General features: G+C 41.2%; 1 pseudogene; it reads left to right on the top strand.

The window, feature by feature from the left end:
- Positions 1 to 13,569, top strand: part of LOC102836069 — a 57,177-nt pseudogene that overhangs the window by 25,733 nt on the left and 17,875 nt on the right.

The following is a 13,569-nucleotide window of genomic DNA, read 5'->3' as shown; positions in this document are numbered from 1 at the left end:
CAGATGAGTGGTGGCGTTTGTCTTACTCACTTACATTTAAAAGCACAAACTTTGTAAATAAATTAAAATCTTCTTTCACAATCAAAAGAGTCTTTTGGTAGAATTTTGACTTGTTTGCTTTCGCTAAAATACCTTATGCCATTTCATTATTGGTCTGGAAACTATAACACAAAGTTTCACATGACTTTTATATTAATCGTATTTAACAGTGAGGCCATAGGACTGAGTAAGACTGTTGTGTTGTTAAGTGCCGTTGAGTTGGTTTGGACTCATAACAACCTTGTATAAGGTTTCCAAGGAGAGGTGGGTGAGTTTGAAACGCCGCCAACCTTGTGGTTCAATCCAATCTTGCAGTCAAGGGCTTTGTGCCACATGGTCACACACTATCCCAAAGGGTTCCGAAGGCTTCAGATCTTTACAGAAACAGACTCCCATGTATTTCTTCCATGGAGTGACCGATAGCTTTGAAATGGCCACTTTTTGCTTAGCAGTCAAGCACTGTAACTACTGCTCGGTCAGGTCACTATGAGTTGGAATTGACTTAATAGCTGTTGGTTTGGGTTTCTTGGAACTCCTGTGGCACTGTAGGATCAGCACTGGACTGCTAACCACAAAGTTGGCAGTTCAAACCCACAGGTAGCTCCTTGGAAACCCTATACACGGTTGCTATGAGTTCAAATCCACTTGACAGAACCTAACAACAACTTATTAATGTTACTGTCACACTGTGTACAACAGGGAAGATGGAAGACTGTATTGATAGCTACCCTAATTTTAGTAAATGGACTGAATACCATGTACGAGATAGTCCCACAGAATTAAAGATCTGGAGAAGATAATATTTATTCATAGAACAACTGAACACTGAAATCATTATTTTGTCCCTGACTTAGAAGTTTTTCCTCTCTTTTCTCCCTAAACTCATGAGGGAAGCTGCGCTTTTTAGTCTTTAGGGTTTTTTTTTGGTAAAAGGCAGTTTACAGTCTTCAAGAAAGAAACTTTTCCATGGCGGTTTCTTTAGTCAAATGTTGTTATTGTTAATTTGTGCCGTGGAGTCAGTGCTGACTCATAGCGATGCTGTACAGGGTTTTTCAAGGCTGTAAATCGTTACGGGAGCAGAAAGCCTCATCCTTCTCCCGTGGAACAGCTGGTAGTTTCAAACTGCTGACCTGAGATTAGTAGCCTGATTGGTAACCACTACGCTGATTAAATGATAGCAGAATGTTTAATACAACAATTGCTTTTCCCTGATTGTCCTGTTGTGGTCACTGAAAAAAATGTGCCTGTCTCTGTCAGAGATTTACTTAATTGTTATTGATGGATTAATAGAAACATAATGAAAGAGTTGATTATTAAAACAAAACAAACAAACAAAAAAACCAGAACAAGGGAATACTGAATGGCTTAAAATCAGGAAAGAAACTTGAATTATTTAACTAAAGAGCTTTAAAAAGGTAAATGTTAATTTTTTCTAAAGTTGAGTGGCTTGGTTTCTTAGACAAGAAAATAAACGTTAGCATTAATTTAGAGCAAGCTTTTTCTGTTCTTATGGTTGTTGTTGTAGTTGTTAGGTGCCATTGAGTTGATACCAACTCATAGCGACCCTCTGCACAACAGAACGAAGCAATGCCTGGTCCTGGGCCAAACTCACAATCATTGCTATACGAGAGCCCATCAGAGCCACCGCTGAGCCAATCCATCCCATTGGGGTCTTCTTTTTTTCTCTCCAACCCTCCACTTCACCAAACATGATATCCTTCTCCAGTGACTGGTCCCTCCTGATAATATGTCCAAAGTATGAGAGATGAATTTTGGCCATTCTAATCTCAAAGGAGCACTCTGGTTGTACTTCTTCCAACACAGATCTGTTTGTTCTTTTGGCAGTCCCTGGTACTTTTAATAGTCTCCTTCAACACCATAGCTCAAATGAAACAATCCTTCTATGGTCTTCCTTATTTAATGCCCAACTTTTGCATGTGTATGAGGTTAGTGAAAATACCATGGCTTGGGTGAGGCGCACCTTAGTCCTCAAACTGACATCTTTGCTCTTCAACATTTTTAAAGAGCTCTTGTGCAACAGATTTGCCTAATACAATACATCCTTTGATTTGCTGACTGCTGGTTCCATGAGTGTTGATGATTGATCTGAGCAACATGAAGTCTTTGACAACTTCAATCTTTTCTCCATTTATATGGATGTTGTCTATTGGACCAGTGGTGTAAAGATTTTTGTTTTCTTTACATTGAGATGCAAGCCATACCAAAGCCTTTGGTTTTTGATATTCGTAGGTAAGTATTTTAAGTCCTCTTGGCTTTCAGCAAGTTAGACTGAATCATCTGCATATCGCAGGTTAATGAGTCTTCCTCCAAACCTGAGGCCACATTTTTTCTTTATATAACCCAGCTTCTCTGATTATTTGCTCAGCATACAGATTGAATAAGTATGGTGAAAGAAATAGCCCTGGGGCACACCTTTTCTAATTTTAAACTATTCGGTATTTCCTTATTCTGTTCGAACAACTGCCTCTATGTACAGATTCCTCACAAGCACAATTAAGTGTTCGGAATACTCGTACTTCTCAATGCTATCCATAGCTTGTCATGATCCACACAATCGAAAGCCTTTCCATGCTCAAAAAAGCACAGGTAAACATCTTTCTGGTATGCTCTGCTTTCAGCCAAGATCCATCTCATATCAGCAATGATATCCCTCAGATCCTCTTTTGAATCTGGCTTGAACCTCTGGGAGTTCTCTGTCAATGTATGGTTGTAGCCATTTCTGTATTACCTTTAGTAAAACTTTACTCACACGGGATATCATTGATATTATCTGATGATTTCCACATTCCATTGGGTCACTTCTCTTTGGAAGGGCGCAAACACCAATCTCTTCCAGTCAGTTGGCCAGGTAGTTGTCTTCCAAATTTCTTGGCGAACAGTGAGTGCCTCCAGTGCTGCATCAGTTTGCTGAAAGCTTTCAATTTGTATTCCATCAGTTCCCAGGACCTGTTTTTTGCCAGTGCCCTCAGTGCTGACTGTTGTTAGGTGCCATCCAGTCAATTCCAATTGAAGTGCCCTATGGACAACAGAGGAAGAAGTCATCGTTACCATGGTTGCTCATTGTTGCTGCCACTGTGTCACCCCATCTCATGGGGGAGGGGAGTCTTCCTCTTTTTCACTGACGCTCTACTTTGAAAAGCATGATGTCTTTTTCCAGGGACTGGCCTCTTCTGATAACATCCAAAGTACGAGAGATAAAGTCTCACTCTACTTGCTTCTAAGAAGCATTCTGGTTACACGTCTTCCAGCACAGATTGATTTGTTCTTTTTGCAGTCCATGGTACTTTGAGTATTCTTCTCCAACACTGTAATTCAAATGCAGCCATTCTTCTCTAGTCTTCCTCATTCATTATACAACTTTCACATGCACATGAGATTATTGAAAATGCCTTGGCTTGGCTCAGGTACACCTAAAGTCCTCAAAGTGACATCTTTGCTCTTTAACACTTTAAAGAGGTCTTTTGCAGCAGATTTACATAATGCGATACATCATTTATTTCTTGACTGCTGCTTCCATGATCGTTGATTTCGGATCCAAGCAAAACTGTCTTTGAAAACCTTGTCTCTGTTTGTTATGTTATTATTTATTGATCCCGTTATGTGGATTTGTCTTTCTTTACATTGAGGTGCAATCAGTACTGAAACCTGTGGTCTTTGATCTTCATCACTATGTATTTTAAGTCCTCTTCACTTTCAGCAAGCAAAGTTGTATTATCTGCCTTTTGCAGGTTGTTAATGAGTTGACTTCCAATCATGATGCCTTGGTTTTCTTTTTATAATTTAGCTTTTCATATTATTTACTCAGCATACAGATTGAATAAGTGTGGTGAAAAGATGCAACCCTGTTACACAGCCTTTCTGATATTAAGCCATTCAGTATCCCCTTGTTCTGTTTGAATGACTGTTTCTTAGTCTATGTGTAAGTTCCTCATGAACATATTTAAGTGTTCTATAGTTACCACTCTTTACGATGTTATCCAAAGTTGGTTTTGATCCCTACAGTTGAAGCATTGGATAGTTAAGTCCAATGGTAAGGATCTTTTTGTATCCTCTGCTTTCAGCCAAGATCTGTTTGACATCAGCGATGATATCCCGTGTTCCATGCCCTTTTCTGAATCCAGGTTGATTTTCTGGCAGATCCCTGTTGATGTACTGCTCTAACCATTTTGGAATTATCTTCAGCAAAATTTTACTTGCATGTGACATTAATGATATTGTTCGATGATTTCCGTATTCCATTGGATCATGTTTCTAGGGAATAGGCACAAATATGGATCTCTTCCACTCTGTTTGCCACATAACTGTCTTCTAATGTCTTGTCCCCGACAAGTGAGTGCCTCCAGCATGGCTTCAGTTTGTTGAAAGATTTCAATCTGTATTCCATCAGTTCCTGGAGCTTTGTTTTTCAGCAATGCCTTCAGTGCAGCTTGGACAATTTCCTTCAATACCATTGGTTCTTGAGCATATGGTACCTCTTGAAATGGTTGAATACTCTTGGTATGTCCTATTTAATATAATGCTCCAAAGTTATTGTAAGTTATATTTAAAGCTTTAAAAAATATGCCATATTTAGATATACATTTATCTAAAATCTTAATTGACTTTATTTAGTTTTGTATTACTTTAAATTTTCCAATTAGGTCTTTCATTTTTAAAATTGAAGTGTTATATGTTAACCATAGTGATAGTGGTGGTTATGTATCATGGAGTCGGTTCTGACTCATGGCAACTCTGTATAGGGTTTCTGAGACTGTCAATCTTTATGGGAGCAGAAAGCCTCATCTTTCTTCTGTGGAACGGCTGGTAGTTGTGACTTCTGAGGTTAGCAACCTCAACACTATGCTACCAGAACATCTTTAAGATTGTCATCTATAGAAAAATTCTACTTCAACATTCTCTCTAAACACTTAACCAAAGTACTTCAACAAAAATGGACTGTATAAGACTAATTTAAAGAAGTGGATACCACTGAACTAAACCAACATTTGTAAAACTTTCATGAGAAATGGATCATTTTCACATTATTACTGATCCAAAGTTGTTGTTATTGTCAAGTGCTGTTGAGTCAGTTCCATGGCATAGTGACCCTGAATAAGGTTTCTGAGGAGTGGCTGGTGAGCTTGAACTGCCGACCTTACAGTCCATCACATTATCCTGCAGCACCACACCAGGACTCCAATCCCAAGTTACATGGCACTAAAATAACGTACATAAAACTTAAGAAGCAAAAGATTCCTATAAAGTTTATGTGGAAAGACTGTTAATGCTCAATGTATGATTTTCTAAATTTAAGAAACTTATTTTTCTTTTAATGCAAAATACAACGTTTCAATAACTAATACCACAACATTGACTACAAACCAGTCTATGACTTAAAACTTGGTACACAGCAAAGTTTCTACTAAACATATTCAGAATAAGTTAAGTTATAGTACCCATGTAGGCCAAGGAATAAACACTAAAATCACTATGATAAATAAATAAACACACACTCAAGGGTAAGTTGCAAAGTGTTGCCATTAGAGTTACAGTTCATATGTGAATGGGTTTATTCCAAACAAAACATTTTAAAACATGTCTCTGTGATCAGTGAATGGCTTCAGACAAGTTGTCTCAGGAATACATTTGTCTTAATCTCATTGTTGTTATTGTTGTTGTTGTTAGGAGCCATCGAGTGGGCACAGACTCATAATCTCATTAGATTGCCTTTAAAAAGAAAAAGTCCAATCAGAACAATGGCTTCTGAGGGATTCTGCTGGGCCTGTTAAGTTCAAGGCAGAGGTCAGCTTGGAAAGTTATGGTGACTGTTTTTTGGGAAGAGAAGTGGGCAATTTTGGATTTTCTTAATGACACATTGGAGCCTATAAAGAAATTTTAACAAAATTGAAAACTGCATTGGTAAGAAAGACAATAAAGGAAAAGGAAAGATGTAAGTTGATTGTAGAATTTTTTCCCATCACAACAATGCACTTCTTCATTCTTTGAGGGTAGCAAGGAGCTATCATATGAGAATTTCCTTGAGGAACCTTACCCTGTTCACTCTACAGCCACGATCTTTCCTGTAACTCAAATGCATCAATTCTTCTATGGTCTTCTTTATTCATTGTCCAGCTTGCACATGCATACTTAAAATCCCAAGGCTTGGGTCAGGTGCACCTTAGTCCTTAAACTGAAAATAGATGAGTAGGCCCTATGAAAGATTAGACACTTAGGTGCATCAAAAGATTTCACCAAAAAAGTAAACAGAGAGTCCACAGATGGAGAAATTTTTTTTTGCAATGACATATCAGACAAGGGATTTATCTCTTACATTTATAGTAAAGTGCAACAATTCTACTAAAAAATGAGTAGAGGACATGAACAGACACTTCTCCAAAGAAGACATTCAGGTGGCCAACAAGCAAATGTAGAAATGTTCACTATCTTTAGTCGTTGTTGTTAAGTGCTGTTGAGTCGGTTCTGACTCATAGTGACCCTGTACGAGGAGCGGCTGGCAGGGTTTGAACCACTGACCTTGTGGTTCGCAGTCCAGTGCTTATCCTACCGAGCTACACCAGGAGTCCATTTTGTTGTTGTTGTTAGATGCTGTCGACTCATACCGACCCGGTATAAGGTTTCTGAGGATGCTGATGGTTTTGAACTACTGACCTTGTTGTTTGCAATTCAGTGCTGATCTGACATCACCACACCAGAAGTCCATTGTTGTTGTTGTTGTTAAGTGCCGCTGAGTTGGTTCTGACAGATTGTGAGCCTGTATAGGGCTTCCGAGGAGCAGCTGGTGAGCTTCAACTGCAGACCTTGCAGCTCAAATAGCTTTGCAGTCTGGCACATTAACACACAGTGTCACACCAGGACTCCGGAAGGCCATTGTTAAGTGTCAAGTCTATTCCGACCAATAGCGACCCTGTATAGAGTTTCCAAGGAGCAGCCGGTGAGCTTGAACCACTGACCTTGCAATTCCAATGGCTTTGCAGTCTGATGCATTACCCCGCAGTGCCACATCCAGGACTCCATACAGTACAACAAAGAATTAAGGGCAGCAGTCAGCTCTAGCTTTAAAATTCCCATAAAATTACTTGTTGTTTTTAAATCAAACTTAGCTGAAGTGCCATTCATTGTGACAGAGGTATTTTCACATATAGCTCTAACTCTTCTGACATTCGTAAAAGATGGAAAAATTGTCTATAGCTCATGTATTTCTTTTTAGTGTATTAAGTAATTTCTTTATAAATCTTTAAGTTCTATGAGACAAAGTGTATTCAGAATATTACTTGGGCAGGGCTCCATACCTAAGGCTAAGGAAAAGTCCTTGCATCTTTTCCAGCTTGTGCCTCAATCTCTGAGAGTTAAGTAACGTGTGTTCTATAAGTAACTATAGGCTAAGCGCTGGACCGGTAACCACAAGTTTGGTGGTTCAGACCCTCAAGTAACTCCTTGGAAACCCTATATGTTGTTGTTGTTGTTGTTATGTGCTGTCAAGTTGAATCCGACCCACAGCAACCCTGTATAGGATTTCTAAAGAGCAGCTGGTAAGCTTGAACCAGTTCAAATGGTTCAACTGCCAACCTCGCAGTTCAAACAACTTTGCAGTCTGGCGCATTAACCCACAGCACCACACCAGGGCTCCGGAAACCATATATAGGGTCGCTGAATTGGAACCAAATCAATGGCACTTAACAACAAAAGCAATTATTTGATGGCTCAAATAATTGGGTAGGACCTACTGTGACCAGTGGCTCCTAGTTCCTTTTAACATTCATGGAGGGCATTTCTCTGACTCTCCCATCTCCATGCAACCCACTTTGGAGAAGTGTATGAAACTGTCTCTGGAGAAATACAACATGCAATGGGTCCAGGCCCAGGCTGCCTGTCCTTCCACATGGCCAGGGAGCAGCTGGGCACAAAGACCCTCCTTCCTTTAGAGGCACCTTTCTGATGAACTGAGCAGACTCTAGGCATCTTCTAGCGCTTCCCAAACAGGGTAGGTGATGAGGCTGGTGTCCTCATTCTCCAACAGACCCCCCCTTCCTTTTGTGGACCCCTCCCCACACACCAGCCATCTCCAGCACTCTCGGTGGGCCTCCCTTTCCTGCCTCCCACTCCCCCCTTACCGTGGGTGTCCTCCACATGCTCTCCTTCATGTCTCTTGGTGAGCTTCATGCTTTCAGCATCACCCACAGGTTCTGAGAGTTCCAGCCCAAGAGCACAGTGCCTGTGGAAAGAAGAGGTGGCAGTCAGGACAGCCACCCAAGTCACTTCTCTATGCCAAGTGTATCTGGAACTGGGGTTAGAGGAGAAGGACTATGGGAAGTCAGGGTGTTGGGGGGATACAAATTCTGATGCAGTAGCACAGCCAAGGGGCCGTGGGGGTAGAGATTGGCATTTCTCAGAGAAGTGTCTGGGGTCTCCATCAGGAAAATGTGGAAAGATCTGTGAATACAGCAAGCTGGATATCTAAGAGCAGGGATCTGTAGACTGATGGGATATAGGGTCCTTCAGGCTGTGGGGGTTTAGACTCTCAGGGTGAGGAGATTTGGGATTTCATAGAACAAGGGGCTTTTGGCACATCCAGGTTGAGAGTTTGGGGACCGGAGGATGAGGTTATTTGTAGTCTCTGAAGATGAGGTGATTTGGGTCCTTTATGGTTGGGGGATTGGCAATCAGTTGGGAGAAGAAGATTTGAGGTTTTTCTGAGTGACGAGATTTGGGGTACTTAGGTTGAGAGAATGAAGGATCCATCATGTTGAGGGGATTAGAGCCTGGGTACCTCAGACTCATTCAGGAGATTTAGGGTCTCATGAAATGGATTTAAATTACAGAACAATGAGGTTATTTAGGGTTGCTCTGGCTGAGGAGAGGAGATCCCGAGTACCCTGGATGAGGAGAATACAGGATCTCTGTAGTAGGGTTAATTTGGGGTTTCTGTGGTAAGAGTTTCAGTGTTTCTCAAATTAAGGGAATTAAGGTCCTTCAGGCTCCGGATGTTTGACGGTCTCAGGACAAGGGTCATCATTTGTCTGTCAGTTTGTTGGAAGCTAAACCACTCGTATTCCAAATCTCAACGGGGTTACCCACGGGGAACAGGATTGAGCAGAGCTTTAAGAGGAGGACAGATTGGAACACAGGACCTGGTATTAATTGATAATAGTGCCAGAAGATGAGACCTCAGGTTGGGAGGCACTAAAATAAGACTGTGGAAGAGCTCCTTCCTCAGAGTTGTTTTTGTTGTTGTTATGTACCATGGAGTCGGTTCCGACTCATAGCGACCCTGTACAGGGTTTCTGAGGCTGTCAGTCTTTACAGGAGCAGAAAGCCACATCTATCTCCCTCAGAACAGCTGGGCATTTCGAACTGCTGTCCTTGAGGTTCGCAGCCCGATTCGTAACCACTACGCTACCAGAGCTCAGTCAACCTGAATGATGTGGATGGAATAGAGCTTGTGGGAACCTTTACTTCCTGATGGGGTATGACTCAAAATGATAAGAAATAGCTGCAAACATCGATTAGAGACAAGAACATGGAGGGTGAGAGACACAGGAAAACTGGAAGTCCTCCAAAATGCCAATGTCCATTAGAAATAAGAATGTGGAATGTATGAGACACAGGAAAACATCCATTAGAAACAAGAATGTGGAGTGTGTGAGACACACGAAATCGACCCCCTTCCAAGACTAAGACTCAATGGAAATGCACACTCTGATTGGTGACCACACACACCACCAATGGGGGGAAGTGGGGTAAAAGTAGCAATGAAGCGGCAAGCTAAGCCCTACAATGCTCGGTGGACTTCTGTGGACCTAGTTGAGGACCCGGTTGGCAAGCAGTGTGAAGAGACCTGGGGACTCTTGGGCCCAGAGTCAGTGGCGTGGCCATGGAGGACTCGAGAGGAGAGTGGAGCTACCGGCTGATGGGAAGAGAGGGCATATGCACAGGAGCGCCCACACTTGCAGATGATACCCACGTGACCTGGACCGGATGACTGGATGATCGGAGCTCAACCAGGAGAGGAAGGAAGAGGGGGAAAAAAAAAAAGAGTGAGCTAATACAGTCTGATGAACTTGACCTATACCTATGGAGTAGCAACTCAAAAGAGGGAACAAACCCTCACAGCAACAAACATTCACATACCCCCCCCCCCCACACATACACAGAGTGGATGGAGAAGGGCAGCTTGGACATTGGATACTCAAATTGGGAGTGAGGACTACAAAGGCAAGAAGTGACTGGCTTACAAGCTTTCAAGAGAGAACTTAGTGCTAGGGAGCATGGCGGAAGGCAGAATCTCCAGTGGGTACTATTCAATCTGTCTGGGCAGAGCTGATGAAAGGAGATACAGATGGGTACCGCGTGATACTGTAGTGAATAATGCTTATCAGGATGGACTATGAGGGTTGGAAATGAAAAGGTGAAAGTTCTGTAACAAGGAAGGGAGTGATTAAATCTCCAGGATAGGAGCAGAGACCTCTGGGACCATCAACGGAGAAGAGATGAGAGCGGGACCCTACCCAGAGAAACAGAGATGCCTGAGATGGAGACAGAGATGATGACACCGAGTGATGAAGCAACTGGGGACTTTGGACCCAGAGAGGGAAAGGGACTATGAGCCAAAACTGGGGGGAGGAGGGGGAAGTGTAGGGGGCGGGTTTCTGGGATACACCCTTTGTGTGGTTGATGATGCATGGAGGGGATTGGAACCATGGCAATGAGATGATATACGACGGAATGAATGTAAAACTAAAGTTCCCCCATGTAAACTATCATATAATTCACAATAAAACAATAAAAATAAAAAAAAGAAATCGACCATTAGAAATAAGTGAGTAGAGTGTATGAGACACAGGAAAACGTCCATTAGAAATAAGAATGTGGAGTGTGTGAGACATAGGAAAACGTCCATTAGAAACAAGAATGTGGAGTGTGTGAGACATAGGAAAATGTCCATTAGTGATAAGAATGTGGAATGTGTGAGACACAGAAAAACTGGAGATCATCAGAAATGAAGTGGAAAGCTTGAAGATAGGCAGCCCAGTCGTCAGTGAGCTGAAATGAACTGGTATTGGCTATTATAAATCAGACAGCCAAATGGTCTACTGTGCTGGGAATGACAAATGGAAGAGGATCAGAATTGTAGTCACTGTCACCAAGAATATTTCAAGGTCTGTCCTCAAGTATTATACTGTCTGTGATAGGGTAACATCAACCCTACAAGGAAGACCATTTAATATGATTATTTTTCAAATTTACACATCAACTTATATATGTCAAAGAGGAAGGAATTGAAGATTTTTATGAAGTTTTGCACTATGAAATTGATAAAAAAATGCAGTCAAGATTCATTGATTATTACTGGCAATTGGACTGTGAAAAATGGACACGGAATGATCAGTGGTTGGAAAATATGGCGCTGGGGCCAGAATCAACCCAGAAGATCTCACCTTAGAATCTTGTGAAACCAATTCTAATTACAAATACCTTTTTCCAACAATACTAATGGTGGACCTCATCACATGGGATACACAGGGATCAAATTGACTACAGCTGTGGAAAGAGATTATGGGGAAGCTCAGTATCATCAGGCAGAGCCAGGCTATAGGGGAGACTGCAGATTAGACCAGCATTTGCTCATACTCACATTCAAGTTGAAGTACAAAAAAATTATAGTAATACTTGAGAGCTAAAGTATGATCTTCTATATCTCAGTTGAATTAAAAGAATATCTTGAGAATAGATTTGACACATTAAACACTACTGACCAGAGACCAATTGAGTTGTAGGATGGAATCAAGATCACATGAAGAAAGCAAAAGGTCATTTGAAAGACAGGAGAGAGAAAATATAACGATGGAACTCTGAAACTAACTCTTGAATGTAGAATAGCAAAAGCAAATGGAAGAAATGATGGAATAAAAGAGCTGAACAGATTTCAAATAGAAGCTGAAGAAGAAAAAGTATTACAATGAAATGTGCAAAGACCTGGGATTAGAAAACCAAAAAAGATGAACACAATGAGCATTTCTCAAAGTGAAAGAACTGAAGCTCAAATTCAATCCTCGAGTCACAGCATTGAAGGAGAGTCTCTGGCTGTGTTTCTCAGGAGGGACTAGTCATGCTTGGAGTCACTATGGGTCAGAACTGACTCGATGGCACTTAACAACAACATCCATTTCAGGAGGTAGTATATGATCAAGAATCAACAGGACTGATGGAAAAAGTTCAAGCTTCCCAGACGAAAAACAAGACTCCAGGAATTGACAAAATTTTAACAAAAGAATGAAATATCGAGGGGCTCGGCTTGAGGTCGCCCCCAGTGGGCGACTCTTGACAGAGATGATGACATCGAGTGATGAAGCGACTGGGGACTTTGGACCCAGAGACGGAAAGGGACTGTGGGCCGAAAACTGGGGGGATGAGGGTGAAGTGTATGGGGCGGGTTTCTGGGATATACCCTTTGTGTGGTTGATGATGCATGGAGGGGATGGGAACCATGGCAGTGAGATGATATAAGATGGAATGAATGTAAAACTAAAGTTCTCCATGTAAACTATCATATAATTCACAATAAAACATTAAAAAAAAAAAATCAACAGGACTGAAGGAAAAACTTCAAGCTTCAAAAAACTTCAAGCTGACAAAAAAACAAGACTCCAGGAAGTGACAGAATTTTAACAAAAGATTCAAGAGTGGGCGACTCTTGAATCTTGAGGAAGATCTCTAGAATACCGACAGCCCTGGCATTGTATTGACCTGCGGGGCAGGCTGAAAGATGGCGGCGGCGGCCGCCTTGGTCCCTGCAGCTTCTAGTTCTCATTTGTCGCCATATTTTCTGCTTTGAAGAATCTTCAAAAGAAGATTAGACATTTGGAACTTGAAAGAATTCAGGCAGAAGAAAGTGTGAAAACTTTGTCTAGAGAAATAAGTGAATACAAGAAAGTACTGGATGAACAGATACAGGGAAGGGAAAATTCAAAGAATGAGGAATCAAAGCACAATCAAGCACTGGCTTCTCAGTTGTTAGTTGTAGAAAGTAAATGAAATCTTTTAGAAAAACAACTGGAATACATGAGAAATATGATAAAGCATGCAGAAATGGAGAGGACTGTCTTAGAGAAACAGGTTTCCTTAGAAAGAGAGCGACAGCAAGATCAAACTCATGTTCGTACCAAATTTGAGAAATTGGATCTTCTTGAACAGGAGTATAACAAACTCACCACTATGCTAGCCATTGCAGAAAAAAAAAAATGCAAGAGTTAGAAGCAAAGCTCCGTGAAGAAGAAAAAGAAAGGAAACGTATGCAAGTTAAGGCAGCCCAGTTGCAGACTGGTCTAGAAACCAATAGGCTTATTTTTGAAGATCAAACATCTCCATATGTTGCCAGTACAAGAAGAATTAAAAAAAAGAAGTCAAAACCACCAGAAAAGAGAGGTTCTAGAAACGATTTTGCTGCACAACCACATTATAGATTATGCTTGGGTGATATGCCATTTGTAGCTGGAAAGTCCACCAGCCCTA

The sequence above is a fragment of the Chrysochloris asiatica genome, unplaced genomic scaffold (assembly GCF_000296735.1).
Source record: "Chrysochloris asiatica unplaced genomic scaffold, ChrAsi1.0 scaffold00630, whole genome shotgun sequence".
NCBI classification, from domain to species: domain Eukaryota; kingdom Metazoa; phylum Chordata; class Mammalia; order Afrosoricida; family Chrysochloridae; genus Chrysochloris; species Chrysochloris asiatica.
Note: the sequence above shows the minus strand (reverse complement) of the source record. Positions and strands in the feature narration are given on the sequence as shown.